General features: G+C 42.8%; 1 long non-coding RNA gene across 1 annotated transcript; it reads left to right on the top strand.

Annotated features, from left to right (window-relative positions):
• The first annotated feature begins 2,050 nt into the window (after positions 1-2,050).
• Positions 2,051-4,799, top strand: LOC114593380 (uncharacterized). The gene is made up of 3 exons (XR_003705668.2): positions 2,051-2,098; positions 3,096-3,188; positions 4,518-4,799. It is a non-coding gene; the product is annotated as an uncharacterized LOC114593380 (long non-coding RNA).
• Positions 4,800-16,670: the final 11,871 nt, after the last annotated feature.

Below are 16,670 nucleotides of genomic sequence, written 5' to 3'. Positions count from 1 at the left end.
CTTGCTCTCTGTGGCCAGGCAGCTCCATGGTCAAAGGTACTGTGGTGTGAGAGACCTTCCCCAACACCAGGGGTCTCCCATCTATAGTCTGCACTCCAACAGGGTCAACAGTCTCTGCATGTGTATGACACTGTTCCTTTTCTAGGGAATAAATTGGACATATTACATATATGTCAGCATTTGATTTCTACCACAGACAATCGTGATAAACCTGGAGGAAAGTTTTTTTTCGGGGGGGGGGGGCGATTGTTGGCCCCAACTTTACTGGGGAATATGTGGCGATGGTACCAACACAAACATTAAAAATGAATGATGAAGAGCAGTATACAAATGTAAACAAACTAACCAACCAACAAATAAAATAAAGTTGAACCAATTTTGCACTTTCTGAAACAATACAAGAACCAAAACAGATCCATCTTTTGAAATATCCAACCCTCCAAATTTCACACCACACTTCTCCAATGAAACATTTACAAAAAGGCATATATCAGCGGAAAATGTGCAGAGAATGAATATATTTATGTAAGCAGCATGCAAACATATCAATATGCATTTTATTAGGGTAGAGGTGCCAGCTTCTCCAGAGGAATGGCAGGGGGTGACACAGAATCCCGCAACAATCTGACATCGTGTGCACAACATCCTGAGTAGCCAGGGGGCACAGCCTTATGCCCTCTGAAAATTGTAGGAAACTGCCTTGGCCCCTTGGAGTCAGTTCCTATACACTGGGACAATTCTGTTTGTTAGATTAAACTACAGGCAAATGTGTGCTTATGATGAGAAATTTTCACTAAGATGCTGATGAAATTTCACAAGAGGTTTTTTTAACAAAATGTAAATTGGTGCAGAAATGTGCAGAACTGAATGCCACATTAAAAAGCCGAAAAAACAGATATTGACAGATCTATACAATGTTGCATGAGCACAAAAGTAATGAGATATGTTTAACTCTTTTAAGGAGGGCATGGGTGACACAAAAGAGATAAAGGAGGTGCAAGCCTTATGGTGATCAGAAATGGCAGAATGAAAAGCATCGGCTGTGCAAATTGCACCTTCAAAACCTGGAAGAACCATGAATCTCAGTCTACAACGATGGAGATCATGTTGCAGCCAGTTCAGAACGACAATTCAAAGTGCAAGTGGGTGGTCTCCTCTTCAAGACAGAGGAGGGTGAAGTAGTTGTCTAAACTAGAGATGTGAGAGAACATATAGAAAGGAATAACCAGATGCACCAGTACAAAATGGGGGACACCTGGCTTGCTAGCAGTACATGTGATAATGTTGTAGAGGCCTTAGAAAACCACAAGCTTAACAAGTCCAGATCAAATGATCTGGCTTAACATCAAGAACAACTTTCAAGTAGTAAGAGCTGCTCCATGGTGTAACAGACTTCCTCAGGAGGTTGTGGACACGCCTTCATTGAGGTTTCTTAAGCAGAGCTTGGGTGGCCATCTGTCTTGGATGCTTTAGTTGAGATTCCTGCATTGCAGGAGGTTGGGCTATATGGCCTTTGGAGTCCCTTCCAACTCTATGATTCTGGGACCAGGGTTCAAATCCTCACTTGATATAAAGCTCACTGGGTGACATAGGGCCTGTCATTGCCACTCAGCCGCCTCAGTGTACATGTGACATTGGATCTGCACAACAACGCTGTGTGATATCTCACAGTGTTGTTGTGCAGATCCAATGTCACATGTACACTGTATTTCAGATGGTGGTGGTGATGGCAGTTGAATGAAATAACTGGATGTATTTATTAGAAACAGAATTTTGCCCTTTCACAGAAAGAAGAACTATCAGGGCAAGTTGAGAGACTGGGGTTAAATGTCCAGATCTTGTTCACCTTCCTACCAGGTGCAGGACATATGGTACTTAGGGGGTACACTCCGTTCTTGGTAAATTTAGCTCTGATCTGCTAACACAAATGCATAATGACGGTTTAAGAAATCTTGAGGATGCTGCCGAGGTGGAAGATCCAGCAGATAATCATAAATCGTTTAGGCAAAGAGGCACATCTATTAATAGCGTAGTTAAAAGACTAAAGAAGAGCATAAGAAACGAAATCAGAAAGCAACAGAGGCTTCCTATCTCTTTGGTAAGTAGCTGCAGGCAACTATTTCATTACAATAATTTGAAATATATTTGCATTAGGATTGAGACAGCATATTTCCTTCCATTGAATTATTGCCTATTGATACATCGTAGAGCAAAAAAGAAGTTTCAGGGAAGGGGTGGAATAGAGTTAAATTTGTGCTCTACACATCTGCATTGTTTCAAGGTTTCTAGTAAAGGAAGCTGTCATGTTTAAGTTGTTTAGCAAGGCCATCCTTCAGCCCTATGTTCATGAAGCAGCTACCCTGGGCAGAGAGAACAGAGGATTTTTGCAGCTAAATTCTTGATCAAAGGAGCATGTATAGGTGTAGCCAATCCAGAATTAGATCACCGGTCCATCAACCTGAGTATTGTCTATAATGACTGACAGGGATTCAGAAAACAGCTTCCATGCACACATATGCTGCTAATTACTGGAATAGGCCAAGAGACGTGATGGCACTGAATTTTGTAAAATGATATTTAACACAGGAAGGCTCATAGTTCAGTGACAAGAGCATCTGATTTGTATGCAGAGGGTTGTGGGTGCCCTTGGAGCTATCCACTGTCTGACATCCCAGAGATTTATTGCAAAAACTGTTGGCAATGCTGAACTAAATGGACTAGTGGTATGACTGGTAAGTGAATTTCCTGTGTTTTTAAAAGCTGCCTTATATTGAGCCACATCCTTCATACAGATGAAGCTCAGTATGATCTCCAGAATCTTTTTCAGCTACTTCATTATTGCATACAAGGATATGCTTCTCTTTATGCTGTTCTACTCAAAAAAAACACAGCTGTTGGATTTAGTACAAAATTCAGAGATAGGTTTTATTTTCCATGGATATCCTTATGGTATAGACATGCAGCTGAATGCTTAAATTCAATTAAAACTAATGAGACTTAGGACACCATGTCGAGCAGTTTTGTTCAATTAGCATAAATGGAGTGCAATTAAGACTTCCATTGGGGCAGGAGTTAAGTCAACTCCATATTTTTAGTCAACACAGAGCTTTCAGCCCAATTTCCAACCATGAAGAGCCTCCACCATTTCTCAGTTCTTGTCTTCTCGGTGCTGCTGCTTGTTGATCCAGGTAAGATGTGTATAAATGTTCACTGATATGTGCAGGGTTATGAAAATAAACTTAAAAGTGGCTTTGGGAATATGAGTTGATCAATGAGCTTGATTTGCTGCGAAGCAGTTAGGACTCTATTCCTTCAAACCAAGCTGAGCTGGGGTTAATTCAGGTTTAGCGATGCAGTAGAATTTGATTCAGTTTGCACGTAAAGGTGAACTTGCCAAATTCACACCTTCTGAATTCATATGAGAAGCAAAGTACAGTCATCCATTGAAATTTGTATTTGCTTTCTCCGAATGTTGCAATGTAGCTTTCCAGCCAAGTACTGTGTACAAAAATACATTTACTAAAGTGTACATATAAATGTATATACCAGTGAAAATAACATACAAAATTCATTATATTAGGGGGAAGTGCTTTGCAAAGTCATGTATATTAGGGCAAATTGCACAGAAATTGGAAAAACAATTCTGGTGAATTGATATAATTTCAATAAAAGGGAATGCGAACTGATGTGGAAATATGGAGGATTACGTAGGCCATCCTAAATCCTCCAAAAGACTTTCTATGCATCCTACCTTTTCCTGTGAAGACTCAGGATATGTTTTCCTATCAGAGTGCATTGGGAAAACATTTTTCAATGGCAAATGGCTCATTTTAATGCCCTCTCAGGTGTTGTCCCCCCTACTTGACAATTGCGCATTTTATTATAAAGGTATAGATGACAAGGGGAGTGGAGCTAAGTTTAGTGGTGGCTAGTGCCCACTGCACCTATAGGGCAGGAGGCAGGCAGCCCTACAGAAGTTAGGCCAATGACCAGAGCCAATGACCAGCAGAGACAGCTAATTCACCCTCCTCTGTCTTACAGCTGTAAGTAAAAAGGAAGGGTTGGAGGAATCAATACTTATAATAATAAAATTTTTATTATTTAAACCCCACCCATCTGGCAGGGCAGTCTTTTATGTGCATTTTAATTTTTTTTTGCACTAAAAACTGATTTTTAAAATGCCGCTTGCACTCACAGTGGTGATTCATTCTTTGAGACAGTTTTTAAAAGCCTGGCATCATTTCCTGGTATGGCCATGTGACATCAGTTGGTGACATGTTCAGGAAGATTACATCTCTAAATAGCACTTCTGGGGGCCAATGATGGTGGTGCTGACTTCTTGCTGTGTTTTGAGTTTCTAAGAGGGTAGCCATTGCCAGACACGGGATACTGACTAAATCAACTTTTGATGAAGCCCATAAAGACTCTCCTTTATTTTGTAGGACTGAAGCCGACATATCTGAATTTTTGCTTGGTACTTTCCCTTCTTCCCCAATCTATCCCCCTCCCCCTTACAGGATTTAGTAGAGGCATTTTGAAGAAAACGGATTGTCACAGCTCCAGTGGAAGTTGCTTTCCGATAACTTGCCCCTGGCCCTTTGCAAACCATATCGGAGAATGCATTTGGCCCATTTTGCGGTGCTGCTTGTATAACAGCAGGTCAACATGATGGAGGCTCCACGATATACCAAGAAAAACAACCCAAAGAATAATTTGTAAATGTGCTGTCTGTTGGCTTTTGCAAAAGTCTCTGTTCTTTGGAATAATCCTCCAGGTTCCTGAGACAGGCAGATGGTGCCCCAACCTTCCACTCCTTTGCCAACCCAAGATTTGGTGCATGCCATGAAGATAGTCACACCTTGTAAAAGATTGTAAAATATGTTTAAGGTCAATAGATAAGGTTGGGCAGGCAGCAGGGAGGAGGGAGAATTAGCCCATCACCGATGCAAGGAAGGGAAGTCGCCAAGATAAATAAATAGATTCTGGTGTAAATTGTATGTTATGTGATCTTAATGTAAATGACTGTAAAATAATAAACATGTTTTGGAGGAGGAGGAGGAGATACAGTACAGTGGTACCTCGGGTTAAGTACTTAATTCGTTCTGGAGGTCCTTTCTTAACCTGAAACTGTTCTTAACCTGAAGACCACTTTAGCTAATGGGGCCTCCTGCTGCCGCCGCGCTGCCGGAGCACGATTTCTGTTCTTATCCTGAAGCAAAGTTCTTAACCTGAAGCACTATTTCTGGGTTAGCGGAGTCTGTAACCTGAAGCGTATGTACCCTGAAGCATATGTAACCTGAGGTACCACTGTAGCTGCATCTTGCAAGGCAGTAGCAGTCAGTGGCACAGCAGTGGTGGATCACCACTCTTCTCTCAACTTCAAAACAGAGTCTCACTGGCACTTGCCAAATGTGCGGAGGGAGGAGGGAGGCACCAGGTGTTGTGCAGTTGTGCAGTGGGAAGAGTGGTGGATTGGCTTCATTGCACTGCACTGTATCCTTTGATCAAAGGCAGCAGAAAGAAATGAAATGAAATTTATTATAGGTACGGTTGTATCACAATTCTTTTCCCTCTTGTTCTATCAGTACTTAACTCCATGTAGGGCACCACGAAAGCATTTCATAGAATCATAGAGTTGGAATTGGAATAGACCACAAGGGCCATCGAGTCCAACCCCCTGCCAAGCAGGAAACGCCATCAGAGCACTCCTGACATATGGTTGTCAAGCCTCTGCTTAAAGACCTCCAAAGAAGGAGACTCCACCACACTCCTTGGCAGCAAATTCCACTGTTGAACAGCTCTTACTGTCAGGAAGTTCTTCCTAATGTTTAGGTGGAATCTTCTTTCTTGTAGTTTGGATCCATTGCTCCGTGTCCGCTTCTCTGGAGCAGCAGAAAACAACCTTTCTCCCTCCTCTATATGACATCCTTTTATATATTTGAACATGGCCATCATATCACCCCTTAACCTCCTCTTCTCCAGGCTAAACATGCCCAGCTCCCTTAGCCATTCCTCATAAGGCATCGTTTCCAGGCCTTTGACCATTTTGGTTGCCCTCCTCTGGACACGTTCCAGTTTGTCAGTGTCCTTCTTGAACTGTGGTGCCCAGAACTGGACACAGTACTATGGAAATATGTAGCCTTTGGCTAGGGTCCACACGCTTCCCTCCTGCGCGCTCCCCTCAGCTCTCCGGTCAGCTACCTGTAGCAGAGTGTACGCAGCGTAGAAACCGTTGCTGTGTGTGTGTGTGTGTGTGTGTGTGTGTGTGTGATAAATCAGACTCCTATTGATGCAGCCCAGAATTGCATTGGCTTTTTTAGCTGCCGCGTCACCAACTTGGTCAACCAAGACTCCTAAATCCTTTTCACATGTACTGCTCTCAAGCCAGGTGTCCCCCATCTTGTATTTGTGCCTCTCATTTTTTTTTTTTTTTGCCCAAGTGCAATACTTTACATTTCTCCCTGTTAAAGTTCATCTTGTTTGTTTTGGCCCAGTTCTCTAATCTGTCAAGGTCGTTTTGAAGTGTGATCCTGTCCTCTGGGGTGTTAGCCACCCCCCCCCAAGTTTGGTGTCATCTGCAAATTTGATCAGGATGCCCTTGAGTCCATCATCCAAGTCGTTGATAAAGATGTTGAATAAGACCGGGCCCAAGACAGAACCCTGTGGCACCCCACTAGTCACTCTTCTCCAGGATGAAGAGGAACCATTGATGAGCACCCTTTGGGTTTGGTCAGTCAGCCAGTTACAAATCCATTGAGTCAAGACTGCATTTTACCAGCTTCTTTACAAGAATATCATGGGGCACCTTGTCGAATGCCTTGCTGAAATCAAGGTAGGCTACATCCACTGCGTTCCCTTCATCTACCAGGCTTGTAATTCTGTCAAAAAACGAGATCAGGTTAGTCTGACATGACTTATTTTTCAGAAATCCATGCTGACTATTGGTGATCACAGCATTCCTTTCTAGGTGCTCACAGACTGTTTGCTTAATGATCTGCTCCAGAATCTTCCCTGGTATTGATGTCAGACTGACTGGGTGATAATTATTTGGGTCCTCTCTTTCCCCCTTTTTGAAAATAGGGACAACATTTGCCCTCCTCCAGTCTGCCGGGACTTCGCCTGTTCTCCAGGAATTCTCAAGATGACTGCCAGTGGTTCTGAGATCACATCTGCCAGTTCTTTTAATACTCTTGGATGCAGTTCATCTGGCCCTGGAGACTTGGGCCAGATGAACTGCATCCAAGAGTATTTAAACGCTTTAAATGAATAGATAAACAAAACACTGCATGCCCAAAGAATCATTGATGTTTTTCTGAGTGCCCCCTCCATGGGTGATACAGAGAGTGGAAACATAAGAAAAGGGCCTTTCCAGTAGCTTTATCTTTATCTATTTTAGGCACCATGCGAAAAGTACTTTGAAAGTATTTTGTGCTCCCTGATGTGCACAGACTAGGCATTCTGGACATGTCAAAGCATATGGGGTTGGGGTCCCTTCGACACTCCCAATAAAATATCTGAGGGGACAGGGCACCCCTAAAGTCAATGGGAATTGGGGAAGCCTCAGCTTCAGGATCTGTCCTTCCAGTGAGCACTCAGAGCTGATTTCCTTAAGAATGGATAGGTTTGATCTTCTTGCAGTCCACGGGACTCTCAAGAGTCTCCTCCAGCACCATAATTCAAAAGCATCAATTCTCCGGCGATCAGCCTTCTTTATGGTCCAGCTCTCACTTCCATACATCACTACTGGGAAAACCATGGCTTTAACTATACGGACCTTTGTTGGCATGCTTCAGCAAATCACTTGGACAGACTGGGCATCAGGACAGTAAAGAAGCTTATCTTTCGATGAATGATTTGATATAATGAAGTTCTTTGATGGCCACCCTTCCAAACACAATAACTGCAGATGAAGCAGTGAATTTATCCCAAGTTAGCAGATTTCACAGAGTAATGTCGCTGTAGAAAGAAAGCACAGAGAGAGAGAGAGAGAGAGAGAGAGAGCGCACACAAATTAGGCAAATGTTCTCAACTTGCAATAGGGGTGGGAATGGGCAGAATTTGGCATGCTGTTCTGTTTTTAGTACACCAATAGCCTTGCATATATTCACTCTCAGAGCAGTTCTGCATGTGAGTAGGCATGCAAAGTCACCCACGTAAGCTTTTGGACCATGTCAGCCACGGGCATAGCCTTCTTCCAAGGATCATGATGTTCTGCATTGAACAACCAGCTTTCTTCTCTGTGAAATTCTGCCTATGTGGTATATAAAAAAGTATCTTCTGTCACAACTCCAATAAATAGCCTCTGTGTCTTTGGATAACATTCAAGCTTGGGAATCATTCCATGATAGTCCTGCTAAGGTTCTCCAAATCGAAGAAGATCCTTTTCCTTTTCCTTGATTTTGTGTGTGTGTGTGTGTGTGTGTGTGTGTGTATGCTCTTACATGCTCCATGTATAGTGGATTTGTAAATGAACTGCTGTTAACTAGTGGATTTTCATGTGTCCCTTACCTGCATGACTGCCCATGCCACAAATTTATTTTCAGGAATAAACTTGGACCTTATCTGCATTTGAGAGTTCCTTGGTTCCATAAAGTACCGTACTTGGTGCATATTTCCTCATTAGCTTATTCATGATGTACAACAAGGCTTCCTGACTGTGTCTCTGTGTGTAGGGGGGAGGTGGATTTACTCTCTACTTTTAATATTTACAGTTCCTTCGTAGGAGAACACATTAGCGATTGTGCTATCTCCATTTACTATGGAGGGAAGGGATGTCCAGTGTTGTCCTTCCTCTCTGGATTATTTCTATTGCTTTGTTGTTCTATTTCCTTTCTGTTTAGCCTGTTTCATAAGGTTTCACCCTAGAAATGGAATAATGGCCAAACACAACAAAATTTTGAAGAGCAAAACTGCTCAACTATGGGACTGTGTTCTTAGGCAAAATTACATATTACACCAGACCAAAGGAAAGAAGACAGAACTGGAATGAATTTATTGAAATCTGGGAAAGTTTTATTGAATGAATTCATGCATTAATTTGTTTGCTTAATTTCCATACCGCCCTTCATCCAGGGATCACAGGGCGGTTGACAATATAAAAACACAAAAACATGGCAATTTAATCGATTTGGATGACAATATTTGTGAAGAGCTTTTCCTCTATGTTTTGTATTTAAAGAGACTGCAATGTTTGTTTTGTATTTAAAGAGAATACCATGTGAGTCCATGTGGAGATAACTACCACCAACTTGGAGAACGTGATCCAGGAAACCCTTGCTGTAACATGTAAAGCAGAGCACCACTCATGCAGTTATTCATAGGTATTGAACTATTCTAATGAGTTCTGTGAGCTCCACCTGGTCCACTAGTGAGCTGGACTGTGTTCCCTTGCCTATTTCAGTCTCCCAGAGTGCATTTCCTGCTGTTCCTGCTGCCTTAGAGCCTGTGGTGTCCAAAGAGACAGGAACACCTCCGTTTCTGGTTATGTGCCCCCCTTCCCTGGCTCCCCTGAACTGTTGGCTGGCCCTAAAACATCCTCTGGTTGCCAGGTCATGAGCATCCAGACCCTGAGAGTTGACACCTGAGTCCTAGGGAAGGCTTCGATCTTTTTGTGTGACACAGTACCTATTTTTCAGAACCCTTAGCCTTTTAATATTAGAAATGTGGAGCACTGAATTTAAGCTGGGGGGGGGGGAGAGAGAAACAGATTAAACCACATTGACAGATCCATCTATCTCTACTGGCAGGAGAACGAAGAGACTGCATTTTAATTTTCATTTCATTGTAAAATAAATTCCATATATGCTATCTCACACAGGGCGGGAAATGTATTGAACCTATTTTATGGGGAAATATTGCCTTCAGTGTGGGACGCGGGTGGTGCTGTGGGTTAAACCACAGAGCCCAGGACTTGCCGATCAGAAGGTCGGTGGTTTGAATCCCCACGATGGGGTGAGCCCCCGTTGCTCAGTCCCTGCTCCTGCCAACCTAGCAGTTCTAAAGCATGTCAAAGTGCAAGTAGATAATAGGTACCGCTCTGGCAGGAAGGTAAATGGCATTTCTGTGCACTGCTCTGGTTCACCAGAAGCGGCTTAGTCATGCTGGCCACATGACCTGGGAGCTGTATGTCAGCTCTCTCGGCCAATAAAGTGAGATGAGTGTCGCAACCCCAGAGTCGGCCACGACTGGACCTAATGGTCAGGGGTCCCTTTACCTTTTATTGCCTTCAGTGATGCATATTAAGAAGGGGCAGCATGGCTGGGCGCCTCAGCATTTGCTGCATCCCCACAAGCTATCATGTGGTAATTATCATGGGTGACACAAAGAGGCAGAAATGACAGGTGGAAGAACCAGAGCTCAGTGGAAGAGCATCTTGTTTAATCCTTGGCATCTCCAGGTAGAATGGTGGGGGCAATCCACCACCTGAAACCTTGGAGAGTCACAGACCGTCAGTGACGACTATGCTGAGATTAGTGGACCAATGACTTAACAAAGTGGAATTCCTGTTTCCTGTGCTTCCAGACTTTCTGTTCTCCCATCCTACAAACAACAAATAAAATGCTACCTTCTTCCCAGTCTCATAAAGTTTAGAAAGACAATGAAAATCTCAGTGGTCTAGTATCTGGTTTGCGTGCAGAAGGTCCCAGTTCAATTTCTGACATCTCCACTTAAGGCTGGGATAGAAGCCTGTCTGAAACCCCAGACAGCTTCTGCTGTTGGTGTAAAGGTAAAGGTAAAGTACCCCTGACCATTAGGTCCAATCGTGGAGGATGCTGGGATTGTGTGCTCATCTCACTTTATAAGCCGAGGGAGCTGGCATTTGTCCGCAGACAGCTTCTGGGTCATGTGGCCAGCATGACTAAGCCGCTTCTAGCAAACCAGAGCAGCACACGGAAACGCCATTTACCTTCCCTGCCAGAGCAGTACCTATTTATCTACTTGCACTTTGACATGCTTTAGAACTGCTAGGTTGGCAGGAGCAGAGACCGAGCAACGGGAGCTCAAACTGTCGCGGGGATTCGAACCACTGACCTTCTGATTGGCAAGTCCTAGGCTCTGTGGTTTAACCCACAGCGCCACCCGCGTCCCTTTTGCTGTTGGTGTAGGTGATGCCAAATCAAGTGGATCAGTTGTGTGACCTAATGCCAGGCAGTTTCCCATCCTAGGCTCCAGCCCCTGAGAAACAATGGAGTGTTTCAGACTCTGTTGCTATTTCGGTTTCTTAGATGTTTTCTGTTAAAAATTCTAGAGCTGACTGTTTTTAATTCTTGTGCATCTCTTACATGGTTTCTACATTAGACTGCAAAACACAAAAGAATTAAAAATAAAGGCATGCACCAATCAATCTCAGAGCAACAACACTCGCCCCAATATAAAATGTCTATCATAACCAGCAGCAAACTATTTAAATGCCCAGAAGAAAATTTCTAGAAGTTGGTGCAAGTTTGGTTCACTACAGGAAGCATTCCACAAATTAGAGAGGAGGGGCCACAACTGAAAAGGCTGTCTCTCATGTAAAGACCCTTCAATCTTCTCTGGTCTTGAATTAAAATTCATTAATTTGGATCCAGTCTGAATTGGCTTATTTTAAGCTCTTGCATCCCTACCCTAATCACCAAATTCTTACATAAACCAGTTCTAGTTAAGCAGCTGACATTTAGCGAATGGGACAGTTGTGTTGGGACATATTCTTCTTCTTTCTTTCTTTCAGCAAATATATATGCACCTAGAAAATGTGTACTTGGAAGAAGCCACTCAGTGCCACACCAATAAATATTTTCTCCCAAAAAATCAGAAGGTCTCACTGATTAGCTCCCAAAATATCTTGTCACAACAGAAGAGAGTCCCCATAGCATAAATTTAGTATTTGTTTTCCATTCAAGGGGACTAGACTAGATGGTCTCTGAGATTCCTTCCAACTCTTTGATTCTATGACTCGGTTCTTAATAAAAGCATAATGGGATTCTGTAAACTGTAGTGTGCGTGCATTAGAGCTGTGATGGGCCCTTTCTCCGAGATCTCATTTGTGGGTCCAATCTGTAAATATAGATCTAACTGGGATTTTACATATCTCTAGAAACTCCATCAAGTTGCATTGTGGAATCAAAATGGATGTAATATCCTTGTTTTTTGAGATGGGACATGGCATTTGGGGACGTGGTAGTCCCAATGGGTGGGATTAACTCTGACAAATTTTAGAGTTTTCCACACTGGGACAAACTCTCAGGGTTTTCCACACTGGATGCCTTTGAAGTTTAAAATGTATTGAAAGTAAAATGGACATAACTTTTTGTTTTTGTTTTTTTCACCTAGGGACCCCAAATGTGCCAATATGGTAGCTCCCTACAATGGGTAGATCAAAGGGTTTGCATCCTTGACAGCTTTTAACTTTTCCTTTTCCATAGAAATTTCTTTCTTTATCCTTTTCTTTTCTTTTTAAAAAGAGAATATGAATCCTCACTCATACCAGTTTTCATGTTCCTTTATATACGCAGTTTCCATTTTTGGGAGCAGGGGAGTGGCGGCTTGTTGTTTTCTTAATCAGGTCTGAGATACTATGTAGCATCACAGAATCATGGATTGGCAGCAGCATAGAGATAATATACCCATAGGGACATTAAATTTGGTGGCACAGCGTGACGAAAAAGTTGGTTTTGCTGGACCGGTTGGATCAACAAGTGTTTTTTTATTCTTCCTTTCCCTGCCAGTAAATGGTTAATGAACGGCAGCCTCTGATTGGCCTTGGTTCCAGGAGGGAGAGTTTAAAAGGAGAGGATTTGAGAGACTGAGTGGTTGGTTGAGAGAGTTGGTTAAAGTGGGTTGGAATAGAGGTTGGAGAGGTTGGGAGATAGGTTGGGACTCAGGTTGAGGTAGAAAGAGTGAATGTGAGAAAGAGTTGGTTCGGGGGGGGGGGACACAACTTCTACTCTGAGTTTATTGTGAAGGACAGAGTGTGGTGTCCTGTAAGAGGAACAGACCGGATTTTTACTGGGAGGCAGAGGCTGAGCCAGGACAAGTAGGAGCTGGAAAGGAACAGCCTACTTGGGACTCAAATCTAGTCAGGAAGGGAGAGATTCTTCTAAGGAAAAGAAGAAGCTCCCAAACTCAGTGAATAGCCTTTTGGTGAATAGCCTTTTGGTCTATTGCTTAAGGCACCCCAGGAGCAGGATTGTTAGAGGGGGTGGATAACGGAAAGAAAGTATCACCATATAAAGGAACCAAACCTATAATGCATAAACAACTGAGGACGAATTAAAGTCTAATTGTACTGTATGCCTGAAGTAACCTAAGTTTAATCTATTTGTGTTATGTACTATCTTGCCTTAAATAAATCTTTATTGTTTATTTAAAGAAAACCTATATGAGACTCCAACTTACTAAATATCCCCTCATAAAGGTCCCCCGCAGGATACTCTGGGCTAGAATTTTAAGAGGAAAGGAAAAGAAACCTTCGGGTAAAGGGTTGTTCAGTGCGGTGGGAGCAATTTATCTAAGTTAATCCCTATAGAAGGGATTAACTCTGCCAAATACCAAATAGGTAACTTCAAAGGTTTCATCCAAGCCACTTTAAAATGTATTTAGAAAGGATTATGTACTTATTTGTTTTTGACCATCATTCTGAAACAGTTTCAAGAGAAGGACAAAACCGATAGTTGGGTAGGAGAGTGGGGGTGTGGGGGAGGGAGGGGGTCACACCTGGCAACCAATACACCCCTTTGGTTTCAGATAGTACATGGGTAGACCAGTCCAAAAAGCTCAGGACCCATATTTTCATGACCCTCTAGTGACTATGGTGGCTGATTTACCAGAAGTAATGTATTTAGTGACCAAACTAAGCCTTCTAGAGCACAATATGCACAATGAGGCTGTAAACTTGCCTTCTGCACAAGTTCCAGTCTGTCAACAGCCTGTCCTTAAATTGTGTTGCCCAGAATTGGCACAGTATTCCAGGTGTGGTCTGACCAAGGCAAAATAGATTGGTACTATTACTTCCCTTGATCTGGGCAAACCTGCAAAAGAGGTGACCTCCTGTAAGGTCAATTTGACATCTGCATCTAGGATTGGTGGGTTGCATTTTTGGTGCAATCAATAATTTCAATGAATCTGAAAGCTAACCTAGAACAGATTGGTAATAATGGTGAGTTCTGGCAGGAAAATGCATTGTAATATCAGCACAAAGTTTGCTATACATGTTGTAAATAAACATGGAATGCCTCATGGTTTCCATAACTTCAGAAATGGAAAGATTTTTTTCTAACTTCACAAATTCTCCACAGCAGGGGGTCCACATCTCACAAGCACACATGCCCACATCCATTTTCCAGCAAAATATCACATATTTATTTGAAACATTATTCTTTCCTTCAACATATCCACCCCACACAGGTATTTTCTGGTGGCCAAATAACAGCAGATTAATGTCGTTGTTTGGGAAATATTAGTTGCTGGAATCCGCAGACAATTCTCTTCTGCTTACGTCTGTAAGCATTCTGAAGAAAGAAAATGGATTTATTTTGTGAGTCTTTTGTTTGTCTACAAAGACAAGAGAGATAATATTATTTGAGATAGGTTCCCAAAGTAACAAACATTTGCTTCACATAAATGCTACTGACCTGGAATTTATTAATTTTAATCGTTTAAGACAGTTGTATTCCATCATTCATATGAAAATTATAAATGAGTAAACCTGACTCCAACTAATACTTAGCATCAAGCTGGAACTTGAAAACACATGTAACAAATTGAGGAGGAAAACAGTAAACTGTAGAACCATGAATCTACCTGAGAGCTGAGCTACAAAAAAAAGGGGGGGTGGGTTAAAACAATGTCTATCTATTCCTCTATAAGTAACAACAAACCCAGAGGGTAATGTTTGAGTGGTAGGACTCCACTACTCAGAAAGACTTCTCTCCGGTTACTGTGTGCCATACGGGTGAATTTTGCAATGACATTCAGAAAATAACATCTAAAAATGGCTCTGATATGGATGCAAGCGACTCTTTAGGTAGCAGGGTCCCAAGCCATGAAGGGCTTTCAAGATCATAATGACTACTTTGGAATGTGCCTGGAAATGGACCAAAAGCCAGTGGTCCATTGACTGCTGAGGTCATCTCCTGATATTCAGACTTAAGGCTTGCTTGTCCCTTGCTCATTTGCATTCACCTGCATTCCCGCCCCACTGAGCCTTTCAAGCCTTTCAAGTAGTGTTGGAACATAACCACCAGCCTCAATTGATGCGGACAGGGACAAAGGATTGCTTTTGTTTCTATTTCTATTTTGTGTTTTTATATTGTGAGGTTATCTTGTGAGCCTCCCTGAGGCCTGGGGGTATAGGGAAGTGTGGAAAGAAAGAAAGAAAGAAAGAAAGAAAGAAAGAAAGAAAGAAAGAAAGAAAGAAAGAAAGAAAGAAAGAAAGAATTATGGGACGTGCAGTTGAAAATATCTGGACCGCACCAGGTTGGAGACAGGTACACCACACCTTGCTTTTCTTTGCAATTTGTAAGTGAAGCAAGAAATTATGAAAATGGCCTAAATTGTCAGTTCTCCCAACTTCCCAGGGCAGTGGCTGGTTTCTGACAACAACTGCTCATTTCAAAATCTGATGTTTCCTTGTTTTTAATATTTGGCGTTATCAATATTTTAATGAACATTATATATCCTGTGTAAACTATATGAACCTCCCCAGACCCTGGGATCATCATCAGAGGCCCTTCTTCATCTGCCTCCTCCATGAGAGGTCCAGAAGGTGACATCGTAAGAATGGGCCTTGTCAACAGTTGCTCCCCGTTTGTGAAATGCTCTCCGTAGAGAAACTCTGCGGGTGTCTGCATTAAATATCCTTAGAGCCAGGCAAATAATATTTCTCTATAACCAGGCCTTTGGCTGATTAACATTCTATGGGTCTTCAAATGTGCTTGTGGAAACAGTGGTGGAGGAACGGGGGGTGGGGAGAGCGCACCGCCCCCGGCACCATCGGGGAGGGGGTACCATTGTGGCCGCTCCCCAGACATGCGCCACGCACTCCCCCACCGCGCCAGGTGCTATGCCCCCACAGGCGGCACACCACACCACTGGGATGCACGCCACACCCCCCACGGGCAGCATGTCACCCCCGGGACCACACCACTCCTCCATGGGCGACGTGCCACACCACCAGGAAGCACAACACGCCCCGTGGTGTGGTGTGCCACACCCCCAGGACGTGTGCAATGCCCCCTGGGACATGCGCCAGCCACGCCCCCACCTGCTTTCCGTCCCTGGTGCCGGGGCATGTAGCTTTGCCACTGTGTGGAAGATGGGGGTTATTGCTTTGAAGAGGGGGTTATTGCTTCATCATGCATTTTGTGTTCTCATTTTGCATTTGTATGTTGCGAACCACCCTGTGATGTTTGGATGGAAGGTGGTATACAAATTTTAAAAAATGAATGAAATAGATAAAAGTAAACGGCTTAGAGACCATGAATGATTAAGCCCGATATGAAACCTGCTAAATAAATCTATTAAATTTATCCATTAATTAAATGTTATGCGGTTGTTTGGGTTCTGGATTTCCCACTATTATTTTTATTTTTTTACATATAGTAGAATTGGGGAAAACCTATGTATGCCGCTTTGACCCATGTGGGTGAAATGTGTTATATGAGCACAAATGAATAAATAAAAATGTTACC

The sequence above is a fragment of the Podarcis muralis genome, chromosome 3 (assembly GCF_964188315.1).
Source record: "Podarcis muralis chromosome 3, rPodMur119.hap1.1, whole genome shotgun sequence".
NCBI classification, from domain to species: domain Eukaryota; kingdom Metazoa; phylum Chordata; class Lepidosauria; order Squamata; family Lacertidae; genus Podarcis; species Podarcis muralis.
This window is presented reverse-complemented; position numbering and strand designations above follow the sequence as displayed.